Genomic DNA, 12,784 nt, shown 5'->3' with positions numbered 1-12,784 from the left:
CATCTGCGGACAGAGGTAGTTGTGATACTGGAAGGAATAGATCATAATGGATGATTTTGTATAATGATTTTTTCTTGTCCTATGTGATTACCGTGAAAACGCTTTATTCTAAATTTAGCTATCTTTATGTTAGTCAACTGAAAATGTCACATTGTTACTGCACTGGAAGTTGGAAAGCCATTTAACCAGTAACTTCACTTTCCTAGAACTTCTCACTTGCTTGTAGTCAGGTTGTTATTCAGGTACCGTCAGAAAGGTCTTTTGGTTGTCACATCAGTGCCTAGTGGTGTGTCTGGCATATAATTGCTTAGTAATTACAACTGTGAAAGAGTGAATTTGGTATGATTCATATTGCTAATAAATACCAAAGTAAACTGATGAGGCACATTCCTTTTTATCTGAACTTATCAGATTTTATATTTTTAGGAGAGTGTGTGAACAGCTGTGTTTTATTGCACATCTTAAAAATAAAATAATGATTGATAGGAACTGCTGGAAACCTTGGGTAGGGAAAACTACATCTAGGAAGTCTCATTTCGGAGGCTGAAGGGTCCTATCTTGTCCATAGTGTGAAATGATGTAGAGTTTTGAACTGACTGAAGTTTCTCATTGCATTAGTTTCCTGCAGTGAATTGGATTTGAAAAAGTTTCATGCCAGATGTACACCAACGATTTATTTGATTTGCGTTAAAAATGAACGGTAGAGGGGCACCTGGGTGGCTCAGCCGGTTAAGCAACTGCCACCAACTCAGGTCAGGATCCTAGAGTCCTGGGATCTAGTCCCCCATTGGGCTCCCTGCTCAGAGGGGAGTCTGCTCCTCCTTCTGACCTGCCCCCCACATTGTGCTTGCGCTCTCTCTTTCTCAAATAGTCTTTAAAGAAAATGAACACTAGGTCAGTTTGTATACATGGAGAGAACTAAAGACACCTAAATGTGACATGGACTGAAATGGTTAGGTGTAAGTCTCGTTTTCAAAATAACTTTTCTTTAGGTTATTGAAATGTACTTTCATATATATGTCCAGGATAATTCTTGGCTCTCTGGATCCATTAACCATTATAAAAAGTAGATCTATTCATAAGTACTGAGGAAAGGTAGAATAGGGTTTTTGTGATTCTCACAACAGAAGCTGTGACTTTTTTTGTTTGTAGTGTCCTGTTTTGTGTTGCTCTTTTTCCAAATAAAAGTAAAAAAAAAAAAAAATGTGTATTGGGTGCCTGTGTATTGGCTCAATCGGTTGAGTGTCCAACTCTTGGTTTTGGCTCAGGTCATGATCTCAGGGTTGTGAGATTGAACCTTGTGCCGGGCTTCACACCTGGGGGGGGTCTGCTCGAGGTTTTCTCTCCCCTCACGTGTAAGCATGCACACTGTCTCTCTAAAATAGATCTTTTTAAAAATACTGGGTATTAAAGGAGGGCACTTGTTATGATGAGCACTGGGTGTTGTATGAATCACTTATTCTACTCCTGAAACCAGTATTGCACTGTATGTTAACTAACGAGAATTTAAATAAAAATTTGAAAAGAGAAAACAAAAACAAAAACGAAACAAATATAAGTAAAAAAAGAAAAAGAGGGGAACTTTGAGCTTGAGTTGCTGATCTTAACAAAAGAGAGAGGCCTAGAGAAAAGTATAGAGAGGTCTTGAGGGCCAGGGACGAAGGCAGTGTTGCGGTTGGAATTTCAGCATGTTAAGGGCCCCAGACAACCTTGCCACGGCTACTCTGTCCTGAATGCATGACATTTTCTGTAACAAGTCTGAAGATTTGTGAAGAATGGAAATCAAGGGGTGAAATCCACACTATTACATCAAAACAAAGACAAAATTTGGAGGCTGCTGCACAATGTAAGTCTTTCATATGAAATTGATAATTTAACTTTATAATCTATGCTAAGGACTTCTGGCAAGTAGGGATTTTCTGAGATTCCTTTAAGGGGAAAAACTGTTTTGAAGGTTTATTTATTAGTTTTGCCCTGTGATGTTTATATGACAGGTTATGCAATTTATTTTAATTTAATAATTGCATAATTGACTAAAGAAGGGATTCAAGGGAGATTAAAAGTAGAGAAGTTTTTAAATATATTTTCTCTTTGATACCTCATGCACTTTTAGTGATTTTCTTGGTTATAGGTCTTGGTCATTTTAATCCCTACCTGTCCCAGCAGTTTGTATACTCAGTTTAATCTGTTGATATAAAATAAGTACAGAGGTATGTAGATAGGTGAAAAGGCAGAAAGAACTATAGCTACTATCTAACTTTTCTGTAACTATCAAAGTTTATTGGTATTTGTGAATGGATATTGCCATCAGATTTTTTACCTTTTTTTTTTTTTTTGAGGCGGACGTTCTCTTCCAATAAATGTCTTTCTCATCCTGAAATATGTGAGAAGTGAAGAAAAATAGGGAGGTCTGTGTTTGAAGGATTCTGCTTATTTCTTTTGTAGATCAGGTATTCTCCACTTGGGATCACCATGCTTACCAAGGTCTTCAAAGGTAGTAGGAGGGATCTGAGTTATATAAAATTAAAAAGAAAAAACAAAAAACCAGAAATAAAAAATCTGACATTCACTTACCTGGGATGAAGTTTTAGATGGACCAAATATCAAGTTCCTAGGAGTTTGACTTATTAAAATGTATCTTCATTTTTAATGTGAGCTCATGGCTCTTCTGTCTTTTCCATTTGATCCATAGAACATAGTGACCATGTAAATGAGATTATGAATAGATTCTCAGATTACAGTGATGCCAGGTGCTTTTCTACAGCGTGACACTCTTTTCTTCTAAAAGGAGTTAGTTTTCTTAACTTGATTTCCTTCTTTTTCAGTTCTCTGATAACAAACCTTCAGATCATGCCAGGGTGTGGGCACCATACTTGGGTTCATTGCCGATGAGGCTTTAAGCCATAAAACATTTGACAAATGGGGCAGATCTTTGAGGTTAAAAGGACACCCACGCAGCATATGTGAATCAAAATAGAAACAAGGTCTTTGATTTGATAACATCAGTGTTTTCCCTTCTGGTTCATTTGTAACTGATGGCTTGCTGAGGCCATTCTAGGTCAGGCATTGGGTCCAAAGCTGGGAATGTAATGGCCGGCTCTTAGTTGTGGCTACAGTTGAATTAGGGGAGCACAGATACAGGTGCTTCCTCACCAAGGCACGTCAGAGGCTTTGGGAGCCACAAATCCTTAGAATGAACTTGCTCATCCTTGTTTCTTAAGTAGTTGAAATTATCATATATTTGATTGACTATACTTTGGTCATGTCTATATGCCTTTTTCTTTCTTTTTAAAATAAAAACATCTTATATAAATCAGTTCTTAATAGAATTCTGACTTGCTCTACGAATTAACTGATCTTGTGCTAGTAATTAGTATTGCCATCAGATTTAAGTTTTAAATGATGTAGGAATCTGTTAAGTCACCTTGCTTTGATAGTTTTGTTGTACAAACCCTTTCCTTTATAAATTGTATACTCCAGGACTTGGTAAGCTGCTTTTTACCTGGTTATTTGAGGTTAAGCTCAGCCAAAATTAGCAAATTTATATAAGATTCTTTTTTTTTCCCCTTTTTCTATTCCCATTTTTCTGTTCAGTGGGATCTCTGCCTTATTTCTGGTATCCAGTGTGATTATTCTCCTTAAAATAAGAGAAATTGAATACACGCCATTTTTAGGTGTAGATTGAAACTATTGATTGGTTTGCTTTCATATACCTTGGTATCAATCTCTCTTTTAATCTTATTACATTTATTTGTATACTTTATCCCTGTTAGAGGGATTTCCAGGGAAACATGTATTTTGATAATTACCTTACAATTTTGAAATCACCTTAATGCTACTCTAACAGCTGACTCTGGAAGTCCTAGTCCATCTCTTAAAAGAGTGTGTTTCTACATACGCTGCAGTTTTTCTCCTCTCGGGCCTCCTCTCTCACAGCTATTTCTTCTTATGTGTTTAATGATTGAAATGATAAAAACTGACGTTTGTGGGGCGTCTGGGTGGCTCAGTTGATTAAGCGACTGCCTTTGCCTCAGGGTCCTGGGATCGAGCCCTGTGTCAGTCTTCCTGCTCAGGAGGGCCTGCTTCTCCCTCTTCCTCTGCTGCTCTCCTTGCTTGTGCTCTCCTGCTCTCTCTCTGTCAAATAAGTAAATAAAATCTTAAAAAAAAAAAACAACTGACATTTGTTGTTTTTTTGTTTTGTTTTTGCATACATAGATTTTTATATATTCATTTTGGAAACTTTCTCTCATCCTTTCAAGTCCAGCGCCAGTGCTATCTCTTGTGAAGGAAGGCTCCCTTAGCTAGCCTCAATAGAGAGATCTTCTTAGTATTTGTATTGCTTTTCTATTACTTATAAATGTCACCTTATCCATCCCTGAGGATGAGCTCCTTGAAAATTGATACAACATGTTTTGCTTGATGGTGTTTCCTTGTCTCTCCTGTAAGACTAGCCTGGGGGTAGTGATTGTAGGTCATGTTGGCAATTGCTGGAGACCACTGTTGGTTTGTGATGCTATCTAGATCCTGGAAATACTCTTGCCCTGATGTGAGACCATTAGCAGGTGTACGCATGTGGGATCTCTCTTGTTCTCTCTTCTGATTCATCTTCGGTCCTCAGCCTTGATTGGGTCCGTTTTCTACTTCTGCTAGACTTGAACACTATCATTCATTTTTTTCCCCTCTGCGCTCTGCCTCCTAGATGCTTTGGTATTTCCTTGTACAATGAGCTAGAACTCATATTTTCATTAATCTCTCGTTCTTTACACGTAGCTCATGTACAAATGTATTCCTTTTCTGCCTCTATGATTGTAGGCCTTTGATGGTTACGGTGCTAACAAATGTGTCATTGGACTATATTGTCTTTGTTCATTAAGTCATGATGGTAAGGTACATCTTCTGTTATATACAAATATAGAAAAGTATGCAGTTCAGCAGCACTCCTATCTTTTGACATTAGTGTTTAAAGAGATTTATCATATATTCTTAATGTCATAGTCATAAAGCTCCTTTAAATAATTTTGTTGTGAGAACTGTAAATTAACTTTATATTTGTGAATTAGAAGTAATTGTTTTCCTCTAGATTTCCATCTTTAATTATAGAACTGTGTGTGTGTTGTAAAAATTTAAAGCATCAGTTTGTAATGAAAAAAATCAGTCCTTATAACTGTTTACTCTTCTTTTTAGTATTTGTTTCATGCTTTTATTTTTTCCTTTTTAATTTCCTATGAAATGATTTTCATAAGTATTTTTAAATATCAGGGTAATAGATGAATGTTACTAATAAATAGGAAAATGCCCCTGAAATGCGTGCCAGGCCGTGTGACTCTGTATGCTTCATAGCAGGTAGGGTAGGCATTAACTGCCTGTTTTACTTTATTGTTTATGCCATTTTGTTCTGTGTCCTAACTAACAGGTCAGTTTTTGGTTTTGTTTGTTTTTTTTTTTTTTTAAGATTTATATATTTGAGAGAGAGAGAGTGCGCATGCATGAAGCACCCAGGTGCCCCTAGTATGTCAGTTTTTAATATGACCAGAAAATGGCTTCCAGGTTAGCATGGCTACTTACGGTTTATATATATATATAAAATACCATGCCAACAGCCTAACCATGACTATTGTTGTATGCTCCATGTTTACTTTAATACACACTTTTTTGCCTAATGTTAAGCCTCGCTGGAGTGATCCTGATGTGTGGTTAATGAGAGGAGTGTGAGCACCTTATTCATAGTTATCCTTGCTCAGGAGACTGAGCGGCAGCCTTTGCAGTGTTGTATCCTTAGTGAAACAAAGTAAGAGGGGAAAAAAGTCCCAGTGGAATCTAGTTCTACACTAACTAGATGGTGGACTCCCGCTTAAAACCTAGAAAACATCAGTAAAACATCCTCTCTGGATAACTCTCTGGGGCGAATGCGAGAAGTTGCCTTTCTTTTCTTTCAGTTCTTTAGATCAAAGTACTCAGGAGTTAGATGGCCTTCCCTGAAATGTAGACATTGTCGTGTTCAACAGCTCTTCCTAGCAATTTGTAATGAGAAGTGAAGGTTTCTCTACCATGGTTTTTCTCTATTTCAGTTCAGTATACAGCTAATCCATTTAGTGTGAAAGACTTCTGAAAGGACAGGCTGGAGAAGCAAACAGAGAAACATGGCAAAGTTCACGTTTTCTCCCACATTGTATTGTGTGTTGTGCCCTTCAGAATCTAGAAGCATTTATTTTTACCTGGGTCCCATTTTAAACTCTGTGACCTATTACGTGTTAGATAAGTACTAGTGTTTCTGTGTGTATTAAACATTTGTCCCACTTTGCTTAGTGGCTTCTCCCTTGTAATAGGGTGTTTTAAGACCAGGTACACCTGGAGATTTATTTAATCGACTATGGATGAGTTGAACATTTCCACTGGTTAGCATCTTTGTATAATGGTAGATTAAAAAATAAGTGGAACTTTTCTGTAGTGTAAGTTTTTGGGGGAAGCTGAGCCTCTCTGAGCTTTTAGTTTTACAAGAGTACTTGCTTGAAGTCTTTGGAAAGAGCTGCCACTGGCAGGCAGAAAAGATAGAGGGTGTAACTAAGGTCTCTTTACCACCTCACTAGGAGACCGGTGTTTGGCTGAGAGACAATCTGGTCCGCATTCTTTGTATGTCTAGAGTTCACTGGTGATGTTTAGTCAACCTGACTGGGGTACCAGAGGAGAAAACCTTAGGGCAAAATGCTTGTTTAAGCTACTAGAAGAGGAACAGTATTGGGAGGAAATACTCTGTTTTTGAACATGTTTACTTAGTAGAACTAAACACTGTGAATTGTTTGATTCATCAAATGGCAGAATCTTGATGGAAATGAAACAGTGATACCGTCTAGTAAGGCTTCCTTGTGATCTAAATAGCTATCATGATTTAGCTTTTAGGAATAAGCAAGTTATGACTACCTGGATAGGTAGAATAGCATGTATGTTTTTGTCATTTGAGTATACTGACGCTGACCTAGCAGATATGTTATCTGGGAAAATGCTAGGCTTTAGGGTATTCGGATTTTAGTTAGGATGATCTGGGAGGCATCTGTTCTAGTAATGAGTAGCTTAGTCATTAGGCTTAAGAATCCTGTAACAGTTAAGCTTATCACAGTTTATTGAACTACCAAATTGACACCATTTGTGTCATTTTCCATGCTTAGTGTTTCACAGAACTTATGCTTTGAGCACATTTAAGTGAACATTGAGCCAAAGATCTGATGAGCAATTTGCATACTTCGTTCAGGTCCATTAAGTAAAACAGTTATGTACAAGCTGTGGTCCCTGTAAATAAGGCTGGCAGAAAAGATCTGTCCCAGTCACACAGAAACATTTGGGAGACCATGAAAAGATTATTTAATATAGAAGACATTTTAATATATTAGTAGCACAGAACAAAATAAGTTTTGTTTGATATAAGACCAGAGACCTATTTTACCATTCCCCCTGCCAAGATGATGGTCCATTTCTATTGAATGAGATCTCTTATCATTCTGGGTATTATAATACAAATATTATCAGATGCTTAAGACTTCTGTGTTCTTTTCATTCCCAAGGTTCCCTCTTATGCCTTTGTGCTGTTTTAGTAACCATAATATCGGAGAGAGTGCAGGGAATTTGTACTACAATTTCGGTACTTAGTATTTGAAATACATTTGGGGCACCTTGGGTGGCTCAGTCAGTTAAGTGTCTGACTCATGATTTCAGCTCAGGTCATGATCTCATCGGTCATGAGATAGAACCCCATGTCAAGCTCTACACTCAGCAGGGAGTCTGCTTGAGATTCTCTCCCTCTCTCTCCCACTTGTGATCTCTCTCTCTCTTTCTCTAAAATAAATAAATCTTTAAGAAAATATTTGAAATACATTTATAAATCTTCTGCTATACTTCCTAATTCCATGGTACTCTATATAAACTGCTGCACTGCACTTGATATTCTAAAGAAAGGTCATTTTTAAATATCAACTTTCACAGCATAACATTTTCTGATATGTTTACTGAAAGGCAAAAAACTGCCTCCATTACTTTGTTTTTAATCCATATTTTTTAAGCATGGTCTGTGTCAAGTAATGTACAAAGACTGGGATACCAGTGAGAAACACATAGGCCCTTTTCTTAAAGTGCTTATAATCTAGTGTCTAATGTACCTACTCCCAACATATATTCCAAATAGTTGCTGTGAAGTGTATTATTAGGGACTGATTTGTTTTCCCCCAAATCATATGTTGAAGCCCCAGTGTGATAATATTTGGAGACAGTGCCTTTAAAGAGGTAATTAAGATTAAATGAGGTCTTAGGTGGGGTCCTACTGCAATAGGAATGATGTCCTTATAAGAAGAAGAGAGACGAGGGATGGTGCTCTGAGAAAAGGCTGTGTGAGGACGCAGTGAGAAAAGGTGCCCGGCTGCAAGCCATGGAGAGGGGCCTCAGGAGAAACCAGCTCTCCTCACACCTTGACTTTAGACCACTAGTCTCCAGAACTGTGAGAAAATCAATTTCTATTGTATAAGTCATCCAGTCTATGGTATTTTGCTGTGGAAGCCTATTAGTCTAATGCATTTGTATACAAGGCTTCTTGGCAAGTGGAGAATTGTTTAGTTCTCTGTTCTCTATAAAATAGCATTGATCTCAACGGTCCTTTTTGTTTGTAAGCCTGGTGCCAGGTGTTCTTATAGGCAGTCTTGATCTTACCGCAGTACATTATAGCTTCAATCCATTACTGGTAGGCATTGAAATTCAATGCTAAGTAGCCTCAGACTGATATTGGCCCTCCTTGTTTACAAAAGACATTTCAGTGACTTCAGAAAAACAGTGGAAATATCTAATATCTAATATATAGATATTAATTTATGGATATAAATAGATTGGGGAAATAAATTTTGGACACCTTAAACACAGGAAAACGTATAGATCAAATAGAGCAAAACAAATTTAACTCAATTATCAATGATTATTTTGGGCATTAATTTACTACCCTGTATATATGTATATGCTTTTCTTATAAAACATCAATTAGAAAGTTTCTTTGCATTACTTTGGGATCATTGTAAACCTCAGCCTGGATATTTTGTAGGTCATTTGACCTCAAGGCCAACCTTAAATGGATTTTTTTCCCTCCTCCTTCATAGGATGTAGTTTTTGTAAGATGTGGCCTGTTTGTGGTATGGTGACCAGCCGTTTTGCGGTAGATTTGTTCATTGATTAGTAAATAAGGAATTACAAATCCCATCAGGAGTCCAAAAGGACTCTTGAAACTGTTGGTACTAGGTAAGATCATCTAGGAATGGAAGGATGTTTTAGGTGAGGGGGACCGTTTTTAAACAAAGATTTAAATCTGTTTATAAAGAAAGCTTGTTCCTGTGCATGCTTTATTTTATTTTTATACTTTCGTGTTTCTAACTTGGTAACAGACACGTAATTCTTTTTAAGATTTTATTTTTAAGTAATCTCTACAACCAATGCAGGGCCCAAACTCAAAACCCCAAGATCAAGAGTTTCATGTTCTACCGACTGAGCCAGCCAGGTGTTCCCAGACATATAGTTCTATAATAAAAATGTTTAAGATATGTTATTTGCTTTTTAATATATATATTAGAAAAATACCTCACCTTCCTTCACCCTCAATTCCTGCCACGTTAATAATATATATAACAATTGGGTGGTTTTTATGAAGTAAGTAGACTCACTGATGTAGACATACTGGAAAAAGGATTCAGCAGACTGTCCAAGGATGGTGGATGAAGTGGGTTAGTGAAATCAGCAGATATGTTTGCCAGACTTTTATCTTTTAAAAGTTACCTGCCTTTCTCTTCTTTTTATGTAACTTAATAGTGACAATGGGAAAAATACCAGTGATGGTTGTTATTTCCTCCCAGTAAGTAATAAATGAATGACTGTAAGAATTGAGCATTATAAAGTATTTTATTTTAAATTCTTTCACCCTGCAGTTGAAATTTATTCTGTATGTAAGTGGTCAATGTGTAAAACATATTGCAAGGTAGTGGATGTTAATGGAAAAATAATAGAATCATACAGAATATTTGTTTTTGAGACTGGGATTCTGCCATTAAATAAAAGTGTCAAAAAATGCACCTTCCCCTCCTGTACTCCATCATTCCCTTTAAGAACACAGGAGTATTTTGCTTGCTTAGTAATGTGATTGTGTCTTTGGGATGTTCTTGGAAGTTCAAAACAGAAACAGTAGAGGATAAATAAGGTACATTGAATTTTTTTCAGCTGTCAGCTGCTTTTGGTTATGTTAAAAAATGGGTTAGTAATATTATGTTTCAGATGTACTTAACGTTACCAGCTTGGATCATCCATTGGACAGATATTTAATGACTATATAACTTACCACTAGTTACAAGCCCAATCTTTTTGCTTAATGATTACCTTATACGTCTTTGTTTATAATGATGCATTTGGTAATTTTGGTCCTTTTCTTAGGGTTCCACTGTCACTCATTCATGATTCACAGGATTGTGCATTCTTCCTGTTCAGTAGCATATAGAATATTGCAGAAATAATAAAAGGGGAAATATCTTTGCACTGGCTGGCAATAGGCTGTATTTGTCATCTTGGAGGGAGGAAAAAATAAATATAGACTAAAATTTGTATGGCTATGAATGTACATAGAAAGTTTAGGGATCTTGGGAAATAAAAATATTCCAGCTTCAACAACAATATATTTATTTAACTCAATAGATTTAATTGTTTTCACTTATCCATATGGCTTATCCATGTCCATATGCTTAAATTCACCAGATTCTCCTGTGCTTTATGTCGACAGGACTATTAGTGTTGTTTTTCCTTACCTTTTAATTTTATTAATATCAATCATTACTAAATCAAAGATGTCCTTGAGAAAATACACTTTTAATTATAACATTCAATAGGCCTCTGAGTACTATGTTCTAAAACTTGACTGGTTGAATAAAATACCATCACTCATTGTTGAAAATGGGATAGGAATATTGTCGGTTGTCATGATGTTACACATGAACACTGTTGCTAGTTTTTAAGGGACATTTTTTAGCAAAGGCCTCCATAATAACTTGTATTCCATGTGTGCCCTTTTTTATCTTGTCTTAGATAACCAAGCAAAAATATAACCTGTGAATGTTACAGGTTAGTCTAAAGCTAGCATTTTTTTCGTAACCATAACAGAATTGTAAACATGTTTAATAACTTCCTAGTATTTTCTTGGAGAGGGGGTGAATTGTTTATGTTCTCAGAGTATAATAAATCAAGATATATCTGCTTTCTTGGTTTTAAAGAAACAATACTCCTGGGGGCACCTGGGTGGCTCAGTTGGTTAAGTGTCTGCGTTCAGCTCAGCCATGATCTCAGGGTTCTGGGATCGAGCCCTTCTTCTGGCTTCCTGCCCAGTGGGGAGTCTGCTTCTCCCTCCCTCTGCCTCTTCCCTGGCTTGTGCATGCTCTCTTGCTCTCTCAAAATAAATAAAATCTTGAAAGAAAGAAAAAGGAAAGGAAGGGAAAGGAAAGAAAAGGGAGGAAGCGAGGGAGACTGGGAGACTCCTTTCCTTCACAGGAGAAAAATAAATAGAAAACAAAGTGATCCTTTCATACTTAACAGTGTTAATGACATTACATGTGTTTAATTAAATGTGGTATAGAAATGGTTTGGAGGTTCTAGTTGCAGAAAATGGTTTTTCTATCATGTCTTGTGACACCTGTTAACTCTCCATAAGCACACAGCTATGAACTATTGTAGCTAAGTATAATCCTGAGGCCTTCTACGGTAATTGAAGGCATTACCATTCATTAAGTTTAACAAAACTCTGAGGTTGTGGTATGAATGTGTATATTTTATTCTTTATTAGTCTCAACTGGCATTTAAGTTTCTGGAAGGAAGACCGAGCCATGTAATTCCTTGTTAAAAACAAAAACAAAAACAAAACAAAAATCAACTCTAGCTATGGCAAATTTTGATGAACTGTGAATCTCAGCAAACTAGAAATTCTTTCTGCTAACCTTTGAGAAGTTGTGAATCCTAAATGTCAAACTCCCAATCAGTATGAAAACAACTTGGTAAAGATTCCTTCCATTCTCCTACTTCCTTTATGTCTCTACTAATGAGACTTCATATCTTGAGTGTTCTTGATACTTGGAGATCTTTTGCCATTAAAGTAGGTTTCAATTTTATTTACTAGATGTACTTATTATGTTAGGAACAGTCACTAATTTTTTTTTATGCAGATTTTTAATACTTGTTAAACACTGGAACAAACTGGAAGTGTTTATGTATTACTTAATGAATATTTCTATTTCAGTGTAGTATAGATAACAACTTCATTAGCATTTCAACTTTAGAATTAATGTAAAATTTACTAGTGCCTACTGAGCATTTTGGGTTTCTCGTAAACAATTTTATATTACCATACAGTTGTTGATGGTGTCTATTTTTCTTTTTAAATTTTGAACAGTGAACTAATTGTAATTTCACCTGTTTTATATTCAGTTTTGAATCAAAAGTAAAAGACAATGTATTCCTTGTGTTACATGGATATGTCACTTCAGTAAATTTAAGTGGTATCTTAAGCAAAAGTAAAAATTATTGTGTTTGTTTTTTCAGTTTAATGAATAATACTAACATAGTTCTGTAACTTAAGACAAACCAATAAATATGTCAGCACAATAAGTGAAGAAACATTACAGAGATAAATATAACAAGTTATTTATAACTATGGAATAAAAAATTATAAAAGTGAATGAACTTTTGGAGAACGTTTATCGCCAAACTTTTGGTTATTACTTGTATTCTT

The 12,784-nt window shown here is 36.1% G+C and overlaps 1 protein-coding gene across 11 annotated transcripts in view; it reads left to right on the top strand.

The window, feature by feature from the left end:
• Positions 1-12,784, top strand: part of TPK1 (thiamin pyrophosphokinase 1) — a 341,792-nt gene that overhangs the window by 72,804 nt on the left and 256,204 nt on the right. The gene's annotated exons all lie outside the window — the stretch shown is intronic.

Source organism: Ailuropoda melanoleuca, chromosome 1, assembly GCF_002007445.2.
Source record: "Ailuropoda melanoleuca isolate Jingjing chromosome 1, ASM200744v2, whole genome shotgun sequence".
Taxonomy (NCBI): domain Eukaryota; kingdom Metazoa; phylum Chordata; class Mammalia; order Carnivora; family Ursidae; genus Ailuropoda; species Ailuropoda melanoleuca.
The sequence above is the reverse complement of the archived record's forward strand: the minus strand, read 5'-3'. Positions and strand labels throughout refer to the sequence as shown.